The sequence below is a fragment of the Rhipicephalus sanguineus genome, chromosome 6 (genome assembly GCF_013339695.2).
Source record: "Rhipicephalus sanguineus isolate Rsan-2018 chromosome 6, BIME_Rsan_1.4, whole genome shotgun sequence".
NCBI classification, from domain to species: domain Eukaryota; kingdom Metazoa; phylum Arthropoda; class Arachnida; order Ixodida; family Ixodidae; genus Rhipicephalus; species Rhipicephalus sanguineus.
In genome coordinates, this window is record NC_051181.1 from 53,055,782 (window position 1) to 53,076,813 (window position 21,032).

Sequence of the window (21,032 nt, forward strand, 5' to 3'; positions counted from 1 at the left end):
CGCAAATGAGGAAAGCCGTTGCGTGGCAGCGGAGAGGCTATACGGCCGAAAAATCCTGGTCGACTGCGACGCCAAATGCGAGCGGGCCGTCAACGTTGTTTGCCGCGTGCCGAAAGGAAACAAGTGCCTCTAGGAACAGTCAGAGCAACCCGCGTCATACCACCACGCGTTTTTCCCCAGCTTATATTCCCGGCTTTCAAGGAGATTGAATCGGAGGACTCTGGAAGACCCTGAATCGCAGGTAAGACAACCAGTGTGCCGATATGTCATGTCATATGCGTGTAAGTTTGGGCGTATAGTTCACCTGGTAGAGAGACATACAGCGCATGTGAACAGGGACGCATAATGGTACGGACCGGTGTTCGCTGTGCGCCGTCTCGCGTGTTCGCGGTGTCCTTCATTCTGGGTACCTTCTTCCTCTAAATCGCGGGTAAGGCTGTCTCTCATGAAGCGTTGTAATGTGGTTGCACTGCGTATTTTGCCTAAATTCTTTTTATTCGAAAAATTCATCTGGATTGGTTTTGCTTGGTTTGATTGGTTGAATGACTCGCCTTTTTAACATTGAAAATAACCACACAACACTATTTTGTTAACTTCGGGAAAACATTTCACAAGTTTTCCCACAGACATTTGTTAATCAAGCTTTCCGACTTGAACTTGCCACTGATATCAAAATATGGACACAATAATACTTCACTAACCACTTGCTCTAACGTGTAAGTTAAAAACATTAGTAGCCACCAATTCCCGCAATCACAGGGATTCCTAGTGATGCTATTCTAGGTCCTCTACCCTTGGTACTACGCATTAATGACCCTTCTGCAAGCGTCCTGCAATGCGCGCATATGAGCTGACGACTTTTAGTCATCGACTAGTTTTAATACTTCGTATCGCTGCAAGATGACCTAATCAATATTCAATACTGTTTTAACCATTGGTCGATTATTCTAAACCCAGATAAACGCAAAGATATGCCAATTTAACGCCGATATGAAGGGTCACTGCATATCTTCCTGCGCAGTGGCTAATATACCCACCAGCACGTAGGCGTAACGGCCACTTCCGATCTTGACTGGTGTCCACATATAGCTCACATCTTATCGGTAAACAGAGATTAAGGACAATTAAAACGTGATTTTCGTAATGCTTCTCACCACCAGAAGGCGTCGATCTACGATAGCATGACCAGGTCCAAGTTCCAGTACTCTCCAGTGCATGTACTGCAGCAGCGACATTAAATTGCTACAGAACCATTGCTGTTAGTTTTATGCAGTCATTATATTTAAAACTTCAAAGTATATTGATTAAATATATAATCCAACTCGCAGGCTCTATCCGGTCACCGCTGTATTTATTGCAAGCTTCTCGCTGCTACCATTTTAGCATTCATTTCAACTACGCAAGGAGTACTGTCGAGCTTGGTGTCTGGCAGTTCACCACCAGGTAATACGAAACGATCACGTCATTCATCCGTCCGTCCTTCCATTCATGCAAAGCATTCTTTGTTGTGAACCCCTACACGAAGCCTCACGATGTTTAGTGGCTCACCAGAAAACGTATCAAACAGTGTCGTCGGCCAGCATTATACAATGCGTAAACATTCTACATAGTGACACCCACCGCGAAAAATCGCGCGTGCCGTGCACTTAATTTAGTAAAAAAGTTGATTAGAACTAACAGACAAGAAAGCCTTGGCTTTCTTGTCTGTTAGTTCAAATTAATGTTGTGTCCAGAAAAGAAAAACGAGCCCTTAAAATTCCCATTAGGAAAAAGTTGGTCATTCGAGAAGACAGCTGAATACCGAACTGGCAAGGAGATGGCAACGGAGGTTACAAAGGTCCCACAATAGTTTGCAAGGGTTGACGCTTGGGCAAGTTGGTGTGGATTCATTTCAAAAAAGGTTAACAGCGCAAGTACGATTAGGAAGGGACGAGACAACAAAGGTAAAGAGCGTTGTCTCGTCCCTTCCTAATCATTCTTGCGCTGTTAACCTTTTTGAAATCAGCGCTCTTTACCTTTGTTGTATCGTCCCTTCCTAATCGTTCTTGCGCTGTTAACCTTTTTGAAATGGTCCCACAATAGACTTCATTCATATCAGGTACAGCTACCGCAACACGCATATATAAATTCAAGCTGTTGTTAAAATAAACCAAGGAAAAACGGTTGCCAGGGTTGTCGGTTCGCATAATATACCACCCAACAAGAGCCATAACGTGTCATCGTGACGAAATGTGTGATAGTGAGTCGCATCGTCATGCATTGTGTCAGGGTTAAAGTAACGTTCCAGCGCAGCAGAGAAAGTAGAGAGGAAAAGTACCCCCGCACCTGCCGAGGTGACCGGAGCGGGAATGCAAAGGAAAGTGTATTGTGTAGTGGGCACTTCGCATCTGTACTTGCAGTAGGCATTCTAGGATAGTTCGAAGCATCCAATGTTACGTGTACGGACGTTCTTTTCTTAGCGGCGCGGTTGAGGTGTCCATCACGAAACAAATATTCATTTTCTGTACTGCATATTAACACTCAGCCTGCTACAAATAAAGAGGAAGAAATACAATGCTTGTTATCGCACATGGATTTTCAGTTCGAGACCGTGATGTTTACCGAGACATGGTATCGCGATGCCTGCAGAAGTGATGAAAATTCCAGGATATACTTCTTTCTTCGTAAACCGCAGCCTTAAAAAAGAAGGCGGAGTCATGATGTGGGTAAAAAATGGTACGAATTGTGTTATTGTGGAAGAATTTTCCAGAACCACTGAAGATTTCGAGGTTCTCACTGTCAAAAATGGCGCTAAAGGCACCGGTATGTACCGTCCACCTCACCCGAGTGTGTTTAATTTCTTCGAATTTTTAGAGAGTTACCTTAGTTATTTTAATCATAATGCCAGCACTGTCATTCTAGGAGGTGACATAAACATTGACTGCTTGCGACAATCAACAAGTCACGATGACTTTTGTAGAATCTCGGACGCGAACAGCTATTATTAATGCAATCAGTCTACCAACACGAGTACAACCAACTTCTTCGACACTACTAGACGTCTTTATTACGAATATTTCACCCGAGTATCTCACTTCTGGCGTCATCAGTTCTCCTGTGAGCGATCACCTACCCATTTATCTGCTATCGGAGCATATGAAGCCCTCCAGTACGTCACGACACCCGTCTACTAAATCTTATAGTCAGATAAATTCTTGCACATCGGAAAGCTTTCGCTCTAATTTGTGTCTAACTGAGTGGAGCCGAGTATTAGAGGCTACTGAACCAGGGAAAGCTTATAATGAGTTCATAAGTGTTTTAAGGCAGCGTATGAACAATGTTTTTCCACGTAAACTACCGAAACGAGCTCGGAAAGCCCGCAAGCCATGGATCACGGGGGAACACTTGAATAGCATGAAAGAAAAAGACAAACTGTATCAGGTCTTTATCAAAACAAGAGCTCTGAAGTGATTTACATGCTTTTAAGCGCTTCAGGAACCAACTGAACAAACAGCTCAGAGAAGCGAAACGAATCTACTTCAGCAATCTTTTCTCCCCCGAAGTACATAAAAAGCCACACCTTATGTGGAAACGGTTGAACAATGTGCTGCACGGTGACCCCCAAGAGCAATACCCTTTATCAATTAATATTAACGGCGATACATTAACGGAATGCACGCTTGGCGAATTCCTTCAACGAGTTCTTCACATCAGTAAGTAGTAAGCGATCCAAACTGCATTCAGTATTTAACAGCACCAATACAGAAAAGCGCATTCTTCTGTCCATCTACTGCGCATGAAATTGTAACGGCTTTTTTGTCACTAAGAAACAGTAGGTGTACGGATGTTCATGACTTGCAAATCGGACCTATAAAATATGTAATCGATACTATCGCACCAATTCTAGAACATATTATTAACCTTATGTTTTCTGTTGGCACATTTCCCAAACAACTCCAGATGTCAAAGGTAACTGTTCTATTCAAAGGTGGTGACATCAATAACTTCTCCAATTATAGGCCAATTTCAATTATTCCCGTCTTTTCTAAATGCATTGAAAAATTTATGCATAAACGCATATCCAGTTTTTCAACGAAGCACAACACTATTACGCCAAGCCAGTTTGGTTTCCGAAAGGGATGTTCAACTGAGACGGCTTTTCTGAGTCAGAAGGAGCTTACCTTGCAGTCTTTCAAACATCACCTCTGTACGCTAGGCATATTCATTGACTACTCAAAAGCATTTGATTCAATTAACCACTATTCCTTGTTCGAGAAACTGCAGCATTATGGCTTTAGAGCTACTTTCTTAAAACTTCTATTTTTTTTTACTTTAACCGTCGCCGCCAGCAAGTCACTATTAATGGTCTTGTATCCGAATTCAAACCAGTTAATGTTGGTGTGCCTCAAGGTAGCATTTTGGGTCCATTGCTGTTTAATATATATGTGAATGATATAGTAAATATTTGTGCTAACACTAAATTTATCATTTACGCAGACTGATACAAGTATTTTTATTACGGGACGTGACCCTTCAAACCTCATAGGAAAAGGCAACGTAGTCCTAAGTGAAATTCACACTTGGAGTATCCCCAACTCTTTCAACTTAAACGCGGCAAAAACGAAAGCTGTTTTATTTCGGCCTCAGAACAAAGCACTGAATATCACAAAGAGTCTAAAGTTAGGTACGTCAACTATAGAATTATCACGCGTTGCTAGAAGCCTGGGAGTCATTTTTGAAGAACATATGACGTGGACAGATCAATTGAATGCCACCTTAAATAAACTTTCAAAAATTGTAGGAATATTATGCAAATTTTGTTACGTCCTGCCACAGAACATAAAGTTGTTAATTTAAAAGTCATTGTTTTTGTCTAACTTATCTTATTGTTACTTAGTCTGGGGCACTGCCACCAAAACCAACATCCAGAATTTATACAAACTTCAAAAGAAAGCCATTCGAAACATCGTTAGTGCCGCATACGACGCACACTCGGAGCCACTTTTCAAGGCTCTGAACTTATTTCAAGTGAATGAACTTTCTTGTGGAAGGGGTCAGAACCCTTACAAAGGCCCTCACAGAACCCTTGTGTTGTTTTCAGCTCCACAGAAATTAGTGAGCCTTTGTAAGGGTTCTGACCCCTTCCACAAGAAACGCCGAGGATGCGCGAAGAAGCACCAGTGCCCTTTCGTGACCTGTGCTCAGAGTGTTGTTTATAGATTTCCGTTTTCGTGCGGCAAGGTATATATCGGGCAGACGGGCAGATGCCTGAATGATAGGCTCAGAGAGCACAAACAGAAGCTTGACTGTTAGCGCGACGTGCATGTATCAGTGCATTGTACTGACTGCGGCTGCCGACTCTGTGTTCAATGAGTGCGTAGTTCTGCATAGGAACTTTGATAAAGATACGCGGGAAATTGTGGAGGCATGGTTGATTGCTAGAGAAGATACCAATTGTGTCAGTGCGCCCTCGATTGCTCTCAGTGCTAAGGAAATCGCGTATCTGGATGATGCAGGCTAGCGCTTGTGATACGGTTTTGTGGTGACGATTGCTGTCTTTTCAATGCTGTATGAGTACAACATGTTTCCGAAATAAAGATTCATTTGTGAGTAGCGCACGTCCTGTCCTCTTTCTGTGGTCCCTGTCTTATCAGCGCTATGGCTTCAATGAACCTAGAATCTTCACTCCAAAAACAGTTCCCTCCTCTTGCGTAATCCTTTTTCAAGTCAATAATAATCGTAAACTAACTTGTGTGCTTCTTCTTGCTTTAATACTGTGCACAGGTCACTTTCAGGTTGAAAACAGCGTGCGCGCGATCAACGTGATATGGCACTTTTAGCGCGACACTTGTAAGCGCCGAGTTTTAAAGACAAAGAAAACGCATGAGAGCCAAATGACAATTAATGTTGTGCCTCTTAAGAAGACTCTTCGATGGGTGCATACTGTCTTTATGGTGCCATCGCTCGAGACATGCCATAAAACATTTGGCCGACGTCAACAGCAGCTGTGACTTGAGTGTCGTACTCATACGGGGGATGTGACGCGGAGATATTAAGTGATGTTTACCTATTCTAGGTCCCACAGAACCAAAGCAAGTCTGCACATTACGCTGTGCCCGAAGATCACGGGCCGGAGCACACATCACTCCGGCAGCTCGCACATCACAAGGTTCATACCAAAGTCAACATGGCACTTCGAGCAAGGACAACGAGGTACTGATTACTTGATTCGACATTTATAAAGGAAATAGTGACCCTCAGCATCGACCTATCGATTATACTTATGCTTAGATCGCCTTTGCCAATAAGGTCACCTGTAAAGCTGATATTAAGGAAGCCCTTCTACGCACGTAAATTATTTTGTGTGGTCACAAATACAATTAAAAGTTTAATACGTGGCAGTTACGTTAACTTCAGTTCACTCCAAAATGCATGAAGGTATGCCCTAGCGCATAAGAGCTTGCAAATTTCTTTCCTGCGTCAGAAATTAACAGATGTCGAAGTTCTGTAAACTACTTGTACCTAATATAAAATTACCAGCTCACTTGAAATTGGGGCATTGCTGAAAAGAGTTAAACAAATTCTGACACACACATGAGTAGAGCATTTCACAACCGAGTGTAATACAGCATAACCTTCCGCATCGTAGCCCTTATAACAGGTACGGTTTATGCAGCTCATATGTAATCTTTAATTACGTCAATCTAGAGTCTAAACAAATTAAAGCAAAATAAATAATGTCTCTATAGAGCAAGCACTCCTTTTAAATGTAGGAAACGTTATCAAATTTATTGGTTTGGGTGCCGAAAAAAAAGGTTTATCATTCCCCTCGATTTGGAAGGCATCAATAGTAAAAAAATTCACTATCGCATGCTCACAAATTCGTACGAAGCGGTAACTGAACTACCGGCGTAAACGATTGAAGATGCTGTAGCCAACGACACCAGAAGAAAGCTAAAAAGAATTCAAGACATCGGGACAAATGTTGAAATTCTCTGGATACCGGGGCACACTGGCACGAACGGGGGAAACGCAGCCGCTCATGCGGTCGCCGCTCAAGCGGGTGAGCTTGATCACATATACTTCCCCACACCCCAGTTCCTCGCCACACCCGGAAGACCAAAATCCCTATATTAAGATCTGGGCAGAAGGCTCTCCTAGCAGAGCACTGATGCATTACATTCGCACTAAAATGAAAGCCGACAGCAAAAACCGACTATTAGAAGCTACACCAACGCGCATACTAAATGACAAGGGTGGGTTTACTCGTCAACAAGAAATCTTTTTAAACAAAGTTATGGCTAACTCTGCATACACAGCACACATACAGCAAGCTACCCGACCTTCGAGTGAAAATATTTCTACGCGATGCACACACTGTCAGAGGCTGTGCCGAGCAGATTTAGAACATCTCATTTGGACATGCGCAGCTTTCTCAAAAGGCAGACGCCACATTGAACACCTGCTGCACGCCGACATAGCTCTACGTAACTTAATAAAGTCTGACCATGAAGCCCAAAAAGCTCTCGCAACATACGGTAGTCAAAGTGGCCTGTTTCGAGTGGTGTAGGAGAGGTCGACTGATTCGTGCGAGGACGTGACGTGAAGATGCTCATCACCCTTCTTTCCCCTTACCTCTTTCCCACCTTATCCCCAACAGCGACCAAGAGTCGTCCTTTTATTTCAATAAAGGTCACATTCATTCATTCATCATTGTGTTTGAGTAGACGCTCCTATGCTGGAGATTATGAAAACTTCTTTTGTATATTATTCACGGTTACTCAAAAGCCGAGAAAAAGAACGACTCTAAGGATAATATCATGTAAACAAGTTCATTGTGAGCTGCTGCGCAAAATTTCAATTATGACTGATGGCGCAAAGTGAAGGTTTCATTTTTGCATGAACGATTGACGCAGCAGTTTGGGACGTGAAACCCCATCAATTATTATAATAACTAATTACGCAGCAGCTGCCACGCACAATAAAGTTGTCCTAATAAGTTGTGACGACTAGGAGTCGACTACGAGTAACTCAAGGCGACTGCCACAGGTATCCAACGTTTGATGTGCAGTGAACCTAGCGATCCTGTCCCTTTGCGTAATGACTGGGACGTCTGTGTTATGTACGTAAAGGACCACGCTCAGTGCTTATGTTACCGTTTACGACTGTGCAAGAGCACTTGTAGCTTCACTCTCACACAAGCAGCGTCTATTTTCACGGCTAGTTATCGCATAGTATTATGCTAGAGCCATTTTGAACATCAAACTAAAGGAATCGAAATTGTTATTGACAAGAAAAAAAAATTGGCGAAGCTTGCACTAAGTCGAGAAAGGCTTGAAACAACGAAAGTGGACGCTTACGAAGTCTAATCTGGTTCCTTCTAGGTTGTTGCTAGGCTTTAGCTAGGTTAGTCATGCAACGGATGTCCATAGTCCAGGACCGAGCGTTCCCACCTGTCATAGATCTGCGGGCACGTCGTCGTTGGCGTAGGGCTTCCATCGCTTCTGGCTCTTCTCGCAGCCGCCGTCTCCTTTCCCGTTCTATGGCAGCTTCGCAATCGTCGTGCCAAGTATTTCTTTTTATGTATTTATTCCCATTATTTTCCCTATTTCCTCTCTCTTTCTTTCTATATATTTTTCTCTCTCTTAGTGAACCACTTGTGAGCAGAGGGATTTCCTCCTCCTCACCCACCTCCTCATCATCACATCTCCTCCTCACGCCCACTTCCCTTTTATATCCCCTTGCTACGCTATGCTATACAAGGCTATGCCGCGCTTTGCTAGCATGCCTGTACAGCCGAGTTGTTAGCACGCTCGCCTTCGGCTCGAGGGTACGCGGGTTCGAATGCTGCCTCGTAAAGAATTTCTTTTTGATAAGGATTTTGCTCTTTCTTTATATGTTTTTCGTCTCTCTGTTTGTTTCTCTCTTTCTCTCTCTCTGTACTCGTTCTCAGGAGGTTTTTTTTATTGACAAAATGTAAGTAGATGTTTGCGCACAAATAAGGCGACGGCTACTCCTTAGCTCTTAGAAGTGTCGAACACAGAGCACATAGGGTCCAAATTTCTAAGCAGAACTAAACCGCAGTACAAACAATACACAACTTAACGTCACACTCAAGACAAAACATAACAGTCAAAACAACATATTCAACAATCATATGTGTACACACGGTGATGTTAAAGAAAATGAGAGCAACCGTTGTATAGCATAACGAAGACAAAAATAGTCAACACACAAATAAATATACACTGTGCCGTTGAAACAAAACAAAGCTTAAATGCGCTAGTAACGGCCAAGAATGCCACTGTTTTCAAGAAAAAATTTCGATGCTTTTAAAGCACACTTCCGTAAACCTCTTGTTGGCCACGGGCCCAAAAGTTTCCCTAAACTTAGTATTCTGTGGTCTAATGTCATTAACGATGATTTAAGTCGGCGTCTTGGTGCGTCGTACTGTGGGCATTCTAGAAGGAGGTGATATATGTCGTCATCTACGAATCCGCAATCACATTATGGAGTCTCAGGGTTATTACAGGTCATGCCGTAGCGGTGAGTAGCGGGATCTGCCCAAATTCTGTGGCGCATACCAATTCATGATGATGATAGTTTTCTTATAGGAGGTACAATACGGCTAGCTTAAGCAGCTTCACTGTTAAATAGGCGACGGTAATAGAGCGAAAGCTCTGATACTCAACGTCTCTCAATATCATTCGTCGCGTCGCAGTAACCTTGAACAACCGTAGCGCAACGCAAGGGGCGTCCGGCCGGCCTTGGCAAAAAAAAAAGGGCAGCATGGCTTGAGGAGCATTCGAGACCACTAATAGGAGAACGTCCTTGGTTCTCGGCCATCTCGGAAGCTACAGCTGCAACGGCTTCTCATTCGGTCCTGCGTCCCTCTCATTCGAAGTCACGCGACATGATCCGCTGTGGAAAGGCGTCGCAGCTGCTCTCGCTCCGGAGCCTCGCCGCTGCGGTACCACGTGACCAGAAGGTTGCACGGTCGCTTCGCCGCCGTTTGGTCACTCTGTCTGGCCATGGATGGTGCGCCGGCTGGGCCGTCTGTGCGCGCACTTCAGTGCAAGTGACCGGCTGAATCCGATCTCGCTGTCGATGTAGGTAGACGGCAGGCTGCGAAATCTCAAGCAAAGGGCAAAGCTGCCTGCTCTGAAACGCTGGAGCAAGGGGATACCAGATTAGCTCGCGATAGAGAAGCTTACAAAGCGCAGAACCGCCTTTATGCATAGTCTTTGCACAACCAATCCAAACATACCTTTCTCTCGTGATAATTAGGTTTACAAGAATTAAACCGTAGACACTTTTTCTGTAGCCCATAAGAGGTCACAGATGCGCCAGAAGGGAGCGGCAGCAGGTAATGAAGTAAATTCGGCAACATGTTATATTATCTTTGTAACGCTTGATGGTGAAAGCCTGTTGCAGATTTGGTAATGACACCAAAATTTTGGCCTGGCGTTTTTTTTTTTTTTTTTGCTGCAATGCGTTGCTGGGGGCCTGTTAGTCATAACGCGGCACATCGTTTGCTGCAGCGCGCGACAGATAATTAATTACATGCTCGTCATTATCTACCAGTGTCAGTTTCGATTTCAAGAACGACAAGCCTCCGGGTGCAACTATCACCACCTAGCGGGTGCAGCGCTCTATCACGTCAGCACACAGAACTGTGACGCCCTTCCGCACGATTCGTGAGCAGCCGCCGAGAAGTAGGCTGCTGGGGCGAACGCGGCAAAAAAACGAAGCGGCTATAACGTCATCATAACTTGGTGCAGCGTGGTCACGTGAGGGAAGTAGGGGGGTCACCGAGGGTCACCTTTGAGTGTGTCAGTAGCGCGAGGGTGTCAGTCGCTCACGCAAACTTCAAAATTCATTTAAAATACTTTCCAAGCTACATTCGCTATTGATATTTTGCAGATGTTGTACGTATGTTCACGGGAATCGATGCCGCCGGCTATCTCGGCCGCGAAGTTTTGTGTCAGGACCACTTTAATTAATACAATCGTGGACCAGACTTCTTGCATGACGTAACGAGCCTCAGGGTGGCCGACATGCATTAAAGTACCTTGACGTTACCAGTGGATGGCATTGTCCATCCCCTGAAAATTTGTTCACCTTACATGATGTTGCACTACCTCTGGGATTGGCGTACATTTGACAGATCGAGGATGTCATGTGATGACGTCATTATTACGTCACAACTTCAGAATCAGAAAGATCAGAAAGCGAGTGCCTTGAACACTAGGCCACGCACCCATGCTTGGGCAATGTGAACTGAACTGAAGCATGTCAATAGGTTCTACCGACGATGCAAAAAACAATTGGGAGGCAGTAGACTTGCTGCGGGCGCTTCATTGCAATATTTCGTGTTAGCGGACTGAAATCGATCGGCTGATACAACGCGTGAGGTCGATATGAGGAATTGCAGATTTTAGGAAATTCTACACTTCGACAAAATTGAATTCATAAGCCTCGTTGCCATGATCGCATGATGGTCCTTTCGTAGGGCCGTTCTACAGGCTGAACAGCTCTGGAAAAAAACATCCTTGGAAGTAACCGATAACCATCAAAGCTGTAGGAGGTAGCAATAGTTAAAGGAGCAGTGACATCAACTTTACGCATGTCGCGTTTTTTGCGTCCACGTAGAGTTACCAACCGCCTAGTACCGATTCACCACTGATACTGCCACGGGGGGGGGGGGGGGTGCATAAATATCTGTAATATAGATTGGTATGACCAGTAACGAGTGCGGTTCAAAATGGGTGCAAAGCCCGCCACTGGATGGATGGATGGATGCTATGAGCGTCCCCTTTATAACGGGGCGGTGACATGTCTGCCACCAGGCTCGAAGGATAAAAAAGAAAAAAAAGAAAGAAAAACTTCCTTGTTTCATGTTGTCCTAATGCCTTATCTACATTGATTAAATCTATGTTATTATAACAAAAAATATAAATTCACAGTCCATCTCTCTGCCTCTTAAGGCAGAATAACCTTTTTTTTTCCCCAATTATTTATTTTTGTACTTTATCTCTACTTTTCTGCCACCAATACTCTAACCGTCTCTTACTTATTTCTATCGCGGGAGTGTTCAGCTTTCCATTGTTGTCCCTAAAACCCAAGGCTTCATGTAGACTCGTGCCCACACGTATACCTGGGTGAATATCGCCACATTCAATCAGTACATGTTCCATCGTTTCCTTAGTTCCCCCGCAGCATGTACATTGTTCTTCTTCGTTACTGAATCTCGCTTTATAACTACGCGTTCTCAGGCAGCCCGACCTTGCTTCAAACAGTAAAGCGCTCCCCCTTGAATTATCATAAAACCTTTCCCTCCTTATTTCGTTTTTTCCTTTTCGGTAGTTACTCAGAGCCGGCTTCTTTTCCATCGCTGTCATCCAATAAGTCTTCTCCGCCTCTCTGACCTTCCGCTTAATGCTCCTTGTTGCCATATCGCCCGCACTGCCAGCCGTAGATTTACTGGTGAGCCTCCTAGTTCTTTTTCTCCACTGCGTGTCAACGCTTTTTCTATACAAATACCTGAAAACCTTCTCTGCCCATCTACTCTTCTTCATTTTCCTCAGCCTCTCTTCGAATCTCATTTTGCTCTGCGCTTCCCTCACTTCAAAGCCTGTCCATCCCATATCACCCTTCACCGCCTCATTTGTCGTCTTCCCGTGAGCGCCCAAGGCGAGGCGGCCCACCGTCCTTTGATTTACATCCATTCCTGATTGCACCTCTGACTTCATGCACACCACTGAGTTCCCAAATGTAAGCCCCGGAACCATCACACCCTTCCACAGCCCTCGAAGCACCTCGTACCTATTGTATCCCCATAAAGCTCTGTGCTTCATAATTGCAGCATTCCTCTTTCCCTTTGCTACCGATGCTTTCTCTTGTACCTCCATATATCTATCCCCCTCATTTACCCATACTCCGAGGTACTTGTACTCGCTTACCCTCGGTATTTTTTGGCCCTGTATTAAGACCGTATGGTCTCCGTGATCATTGAATATCATCAATCCACATTTTGTTGCACTAAATCCTAGTCCTAGAGCCTCACACTCCCTTCCGCATATATCTGCCAGTCGCTGTATATCATCTTGACTGTCCGCAAATAAGACAATATCATCAGCATAAAATAGACCTGGAAGCTTCTGCTCAACCATCGCTCCGACCTGTTTGTGTGACAAATTAAATCCAATGTTGCTACCTTCTAGCGCTTTTTCCATCCTCGCCATGTACAGCATGAATAACAGCGGGGACAAAGGGCATCCCTGTCTCAGCCCCTTGCTAATTTCAACGCTGTCCTCGCTACTTATTCCTTCCCATTCTATACAAACTGTATTTTCTCGGTATATTTCTCTCAAAAGCTGTACACAGTCGTCACCTATGCCCACTTCCTTCAATATATCCCACAAAATTTCCTGATTAACGTTGTCATACGCCCCGGTGATATCTAGATAAGCTACGTATAAGGGCCTGTTTTCTATTTTAGATATTTCTATACACTGGGTAAGAACAAACAGATTATCGTCTAACCGCCTGTCGATTCGAAATCCATTCTGAAGTTCTCCCAAAATATCATTTTGTTCTACCCACGCTTCTATTTTTAATTTTACTGCCTGCATCGCCAACCTGTATAGCACCGATGTAATTGTTAGGGGTCTATACGAGCGAATGTTATCTTTTTCTCCCTTGCCTTTATAGATTAAGTTCATTCTACTTTTTCGCCAACTGTCTGGTATTTCCCTCTCCTGTAAGCACTTTTCTACGGCTTTCAGCAGTGCTTCTTTAGTGTTATGTCCGAGTTCGTTAATGAGGCTGACGGGAACCCCATCTAAGCCCGGAGTAGTGCGCTTAGGAATTTTTCCTTCGGCCTTCTTCCAATTGAAATTCTCTAGTACTACATCTTCGTCGGTTGCTCTCCTTTGCGTACTTTTACTCACCGGGGGAATCCCCTGGGGGACCTTTTTAAACGAATCGGCTGTTATCTTTCGAATGTAACCTAGCGCTTCATATCCTTCGAATTTATTTCCTCCTTCATCTACCATATGTTGTTGCATTGTGACAGACTTCCTACCCAGCGCTTTTAGGTGGCTCCAAAATATCCTAGGCGCGGCCTTCTTCTTTTCGCGAATCTCTGTCATCCAGCGTTCACTTTCACCTTTAATTTTTGCCTCGACTAATTTCTGCACAATGGATTTTTGCTCTAAATATATTTCCCATATTTGGTTAACTTCGTCCTGTGGCCGCTTCTCCTTTTTTGCCTGTCTGTGCTCCCGTGATGCCTGACGTCGCATCTCGATCGCTTCCCGGATTTCTTTGTTCCACCAACTTTTTGGCTTTTTCTTTCCTTTCCAACAAATAGTTTTCTTCTCTATTTCCATTTCTTTCGTGATTACATGTAGCAGCTCACTATACTTCCAGTCTTTGCCTGGTAGTTCGTCTACTTTTTCCTCGACTCTGGCGGCTATATTTGTTATTTGTTTGTCATTTAGATACGAGCTGCCAAACTTTGATTCTATGTTCTTATTTTCAGTTTTATATCCCATTTGTAATATTATGCGTTTATGATCACTACCCAAGCTGTTAATGCCTTCTTCGTCTATTCTCATGTCTCTAAGTTTGTCATATATTCCTTCTGTCATGAGACAGTAATCAATGCTCGATTGCCTGTTTCCGACTTCCCACGTGATCTGCCCCTCACACTTAGGCCCCACGTTAACTATCTCAAGACTATGTTGCTCGCAGAGATCTAGCAATAACTTGCCATTGGTGTCTGAATATCCGTCAAGGTCATGAATGTGAGCGTTCATGTCCCCTAGAAGGATTATTTCGGCATCATGACCAAATTCTTTAATATCGGTGCTTATGCATTTCACTATCTCCAGATTCTTTTCTCTGCAGTTATTCCCCGTCCACAAGTAAGCTACACCTAGCCACGTTTTCTTTCCACCTACTGTGCCCGAAACCCATATGTGCTCTGAACACGTTTGTTTCACTCTCTCCCATTTTGTTCTGCTATGAATTAGCATTCCAACCCCCCCCACCTCTCCTTTCTGATGTGATCCTGTTACATCCTTCCCAAACATAATTTTCAATATGTGGTGGCTCTTCCAAGTCTCTAAGGTGTGTTTCTGTAACCGCATAAACACCTATCTGTTCCTTGTTTAACTGTCTCTCAATCTCTAACCATTTTGCCTTTTTTCTGCCACCCTGCATGTTAATGTAACTAATTGCAACACGCGCCTTCTCCCTTCTTTTACCTTTTCTCTGTTTTTTCGCTATACTACCTGTCAAAGAGTCCCCCTGGTTGTTTTCCTCATTACAAGCTACCTTGGGCACCGAAGGGCCCGCGTGCCCCCCAAAAAAGCTACTGCGCGTCCTGCAAGACGCCATCCCACCTCATGGCCAAGCCTCCTATCGAAGTGTATTCCGTCTCTTCGAAAACCACCCCACCTGTGCACCTCTCTGTTTATTTCCACTACCTCGATGCCTTTCTCTCGACTAATTCGCCATATCTCTTTGTTTGCGACGACAACCGCTCTTTGTAAGCTGATATTTCGCACTGGTACTTCCGGTATTGTGCATACCACTATCTGCACCTGAGGGGAAATGGCGCGCATGTCATCGACCCCTTTCGCCAATGTGGTCGCTAGTTCGGCTGATTCTTTACTCAAGACGTCGTTTAGACCTCCCGCGATTATCACGAGGTTACGTCCATTAGACTTAGTTGCGAGTTCTGCGCTAGCTTGTCTCATCACTGATCCCAGCCTATGTCCCGGGAACTTCCCTATTAAAACTCGTTTGTCGCCTCTCACCCTTTCCTCGATTGCTTCTGCGCATGCAGCTAAATTCGAGTCCCCGGCGATTATCACGTGATCCGACTTTTCTGGTGGACTCTCCCGCACCTGGCCACTGCACCTGTTACTAGCGCGTGCTACTGCTGTTGTTTTGTCCCCTCCCGTTCCCAAGACTACTTCGCGGAAAGTGGGTCCTGTGACCCTTGCACCTGTCTTTTCCAAACCTGTTTCCCCCTTCGCGCCTACCACTGTCGGGGTCGATGCCCCAATGGGTCGATGCCCCATTGTTGCCGCTGTCGCTTGCTACCTTTGCTGGCATGGCTACCTTTGCTAATCCCTCCTCGGCTGACTTAAGCCTTTCCGCCATAGCCATCGTTTTTTCCCGCTCTGTCGCTACCGCTTTCTCCAGCTCGGAGATTCTCACCATGAGCTCATTCTGGGCGGCCATCATTATTTCCATTTTCGCCTCTAACTCGCATTGCTTACACTTGGCGTCAGCTGTCTCTGTCGTCTCATCCTCACAAACCTCTATTTTCCGCCCCATTCCGCATCCTGAACACTTTACGGTCTTTTTGACCATGGCTATAGATCGTTCACACGGTGGATTAGATACACTTAAAGCCAAATGATATCATAAAACTCCGCAAGTACGTTACACGTCAAAGCACCTGTGCACCTTTCAGCCGCGTGGTGGCCGAACAAACAAATATTAAAAAAAAACAAAAAAAAAACACCCGAGGCGACTGTCACACCACTTTGTACCAACAGTACAAAGTTGTAAGCTCTATTAAGCTGCAATCTAGTGGATTAACTAAAAAAACAAGCTCGAATCATGCAAAAAAAAAAACACTTATCTGACGCTGTCATTCCGGAGCCCACGAAAAACACGTCCGTCCTCTAGCAGCACCAAACACCCTTTGCAGCGTCCACTTTGCAGCGCTTGCAGCGCTGCCGCGCGGTCACCCCGCGCCAAGCCCCGAAAGGGCCCCCAGCTGATCGCGTGGCCACACAAAATGGTGACGCGAGTTTCAGCTGTTATTTTGTCTGCTAGGCGCGCGCGTGTATTCTTGTGCTCATCACCACCACCGTCGTCACCGCCGTCATCAGCGTCTACAAGTAAAGAAAATACTGAGGTAATAGAAATCGCTGCGATTCCCGACTTCGCGAATAAATCTCGCTTAGATCCTCTGCAAAGAAGCGATTCTGAAATCGAAGCCGGTCCGAGCAGCGACGGCACCTGGAGAGGCACGCTTGGGCCATGCTGCCTGGCAAGAGCACAGGACAGGAAGAAAGGTTTTGGACAGGGCAGGCGCTCCTATTCTGTCCACAAAATTAAGCAGTCCGGTGACTAACAACAACAAACGATTTAATTAACGATTTATTAAAGGTGCAATACGTCCACAATGCTCAGGGCACCATTTGCATCTGCCAATTCGTCCATTACGCCGGGCTTGCCTTCTATCACCCCACCAAAACACACACACACACACACACGCACACACACACACACACACACACACACACACACACACACACACGCGCACAAACACACACACACACACAGACACACACACAAACTGTCGACGCTCTGCGCGTCTCGCCCCTAGCCAGGCGTCCATGCTGGCACGTTTCGCCTATGTCACCATCAAGCTCCAAATAACATTTCCTGGGTGCGTAAGGCCAGCGCCTGAGGAGGCGTTGGTAAGGCCAACGTTGAATGCATCGCGGAGACGCGTGGAGAGACGCAAATTGCATGCGCAGTCCTGCCTGGAAGCTTTGATAAACCAACTTTGCAGCTGTCGGCGGCAAAGACATTCCTTCTTGCGGTACTTGAAGCACCACTGGTGTAAGACGAGCACAACTGTTTCACGACATGTTGGCACGTAATGCAGTTAAAATCGTCGCTCCCAATCACACGCTGATGAGCGCATGACAAATCATTCGAGGCGGCGCGGTGAAGACGCAGGACTTGAGACCACCAACCCAGACAATCCGCCTCTTTCATTTTCCTGTGCTGCCTTCTGCCGTTTTGGTAGGGGTTTGTTAGGGGCCAGGAGAACCGGTATTGCCAGAAGCAATGCCTCCGAGATGACCAGAAGTTTCGCGACTTTTCCGCTAGGGGAGGGCGCATGCGCCCGGGAGTCGTGAAAAAAGGCGCATTGAAGTGAAGCCGCTGCCAGGCGTCACTGCTAGTCGGCCCCACGATGACAACACTGAGATCGTTGACGTTATCGTTACTAGCGCATCGTCACTCAACGCCTGGGGCGTGGCCTGGTGTCCAGCTGAACACGTCATAATACTGTCGATGTCGCAGGGTGCTGAACACACCGTTCAGCTTTCGTACGCTGTTCTCACTCGAAATAAAATAACTTCTACGCAACGGACGCAGTTCGTGCTTCGCTCAAAAGTCTTTTGCATACCAAGCTATCGAGTGAAGGCCACATCTCGAGCTTGAAATTTTATGTCACTGCTCCTTTAAGAGGCGCGACTGCTGAATTGTCATTCATGTCTCATTTTATAAGTGGAAAACTTACTACTACGGCATACTTAAGTGCTTATTAAAACAACGGTTCAAATGCACTGCGTTATCAAACATCCAATGATGCCACATTTATTCAATGTGCTGAGATATCTCATCCTGATAAATCATTCTGTTAATAATTCGACAGATGCCTATAGCCACTATGGTAATTCAGTAGCATAGCTTTTCAGCACATAATTAATTCATGCATCGCTCTAGGGCTGCCTTCTGGTTGCCATCTAAAGGCGACGTTCCTTTCTCCGGTAGTATAACATATATACCAATCTGAGTCGCTCACTGTCCGTTCTAAACACTAACATGTGCTTTTACGCATTCAGTCAGCAGCTTACCGATCTCCCATAGCAGAATAAATAAACCACACAAAATCGTCTTTCTTTTCTTTGTGCTACGTCGAAAGCGTTGTATGTCTAAGGAGTCTAGAGATTGCACCAGGTTTGACGAGACCTGTTGCGGCGCGGCGTCAACATGAACGGTACAAGAAGTATCAAGTGATACAGGTGACGTTGTTATGACATCATCTTTATGCTGTAACGTCGTCATTACGCCACAGACCGCCATTATTGGTGACGTTGTTTTCACATTGCGTCAAGAAATGTCGTCAGATGACGATGCTGGGCCGATAAAGGTAGGCCAATCCCGGTGGTAGTGAAACAACGGGTGAAGTACAGAAAGCGTCGGGGTAATTCAATGAGCCTCCCTTGAGAGCATACGCTTTCGCATCTTCTCTGCTCGGCGTTAGCTGAATGAACTGTCAATTGTTTTTTTTATGCATGAGAATTCCATCGGAAACGATGGCATTCCATCGGGGTTCCGTCGGAAACGATAAGCCATCGTTTTTTTTTTGTGGAGCTGAAACCCAAAAGCAGCCAAAAGCGCTGATAATGCGTGCATTGTATATACCTACGCTGAGGGAGCCGATGGCAAGGTTTTCGTGGGCTTGCTGCCCTGATGGCCGACGCTTGTCGGATAGCTTTCTCTTTCAATTGCGATCCCTGAAGCGCGACCACTCAAGTTATCGCGGTGCGGCATTTTTTTCTCGCGATCTTGCACTTTTGTAGAAACTGGAATTGATTGATTGATTGATTGATTGATTGATTGATTGATTGATTGATTGATTGATTGATTGATTGATTGATTGATTGATTGATTGATTGATTGATTGATTTCGCAGGGGATCAGCACATACAGATGAACAGGGTAGCAGCGGCAACCACGTGAGCGCGCTGACCGAGGAACGGCCGCGCAGGAGCCTCTCCCTGGCCATAAAGGTGGCCATCGTGATTGCCGTGATCGCCATCAACCTGCTCATCTATGCCAATCTGGAGTACTTCAAGTCGGACGTCCCTTTCGACGATGATCAATGAACTGTCCTTTGCCAGCCCACTCTTGATAAGCGCCATTGAGGACTCTGACAAACTTTTTCGAAGGCCCGTAGACACCGCGGTGCATGTGTCACGCTAATTGTGTCCTATATAGCATACATTAATGCAATAACTATAAATTAAGCTGCATATCATGGCATCATTTGGGGTTCATTCGAATATGCGCGGCTTACAGTCAGTAAGCGTGTGTGAACACACTTTGCTGACTGCTGTTGGGAACTTCTAAGTGAGGCAAGATGTTATAATATTCTGTATATTTTTATATTAATGGTGGAAGCACATAAAGGAGAGCCGGTCTCTCGCCAGGAAGAGTAGACTTCGTTTCGCAGCTTTTTCGGAGAAGCGTAATTTATTTTCCGAATCGCCAAGGCGCCGCCATTATGCTGCGGAACAAGAAAGAGCGACAACGTCATTAACGTGTGTTGAGGTATTTGCTTTCGCGTACGACGGCTCTGAAATTAGCGCTTACACCGAAATCTGCGACCAACTAATTGAAAAATAGAAACGCTAGGCCACCTTATACGTCACTTTACATTGTAGCCGTTGCAAATAAAAGAAGTAGGTAGCACTAACGTGCTTGCCACATTCAGTGACGGCGTAGTTGATGTATGAAAAGTCAAGCATGTTTTCACATTTGGTTAAAAGGTCAGTGCAAATGCAGGCATCGCTCTTTGAAATGTAAGATAAGACTTGTTATTATGCTCGTGTTTTCGATTCTCGCTATTGTAGGATAATATTCAAAGAAGCGCACCAGCTCATGCTGACACAATAAATCTTCGTGTTTACGTTGTTCCTGCTGCTTTGTTGGACACACTCTTTCAGACTAGCCCTTTCAGTCACGGTGTGTACATTTGTACACATCAACTTCGGAGTCGCATCACGCACCGCGTGCTTCTTCAAATGGCCTGAACTTTAGTGTGCACATTCGTCCAGCCTTTCTGAGTGGATAAATAGCGGTCATTGAACTTCATTATGCAGCTTATTGCTGCAGATGATCACTTTACTAGAGACACTGCCATATTCGACGATCGTTCGACGCGCGACGTTCCAGGACCGACGTCAAGAGTATTTTTTTTGTTCGCTCGAAACGCATACAACCAAAAAACAAACTGTGCATGCATTTTGGGCATAATAGGTGATTCATTTTATGCAAGGACTGAAGCCGACTGATTGCAGAATAATTAGATATTTAATTACACGCTAATTAACATTAATTGCTGAAACTCGCACAAAACAACACATTCCTTCATTTTATTTCTTGGAATGTATTACTGAGTGCCTTGAAATCATGCCATGCAAATTTGATGCATTTGCAGATAG

The 21,032-nt window shown here is 45.0% G+C and overlaps 1 long non-coding RNA gene across 1 annotated transcript; it reads left to right on the top strand.

Annotated features, from left to right (window-relative positions):
* The first annotated feature begins 3 nt into the window (after window positions 1–3).
* LOC119395784 (uncharacterized) lies at window positions 4–20,437 on the top strand. The gene is made up of 3 exons (XR_005184321.2): window positions 4–241; window positions 6,056–6,192; window positions 19,502–20,437. It is a non-coding gene; the product is annotated as an uncharacterized LOC119395784 (long non-coding RNA).
* The last annotated feature ends 595 nt before the right edge of the window (window positions 20,438–21,032 follow it).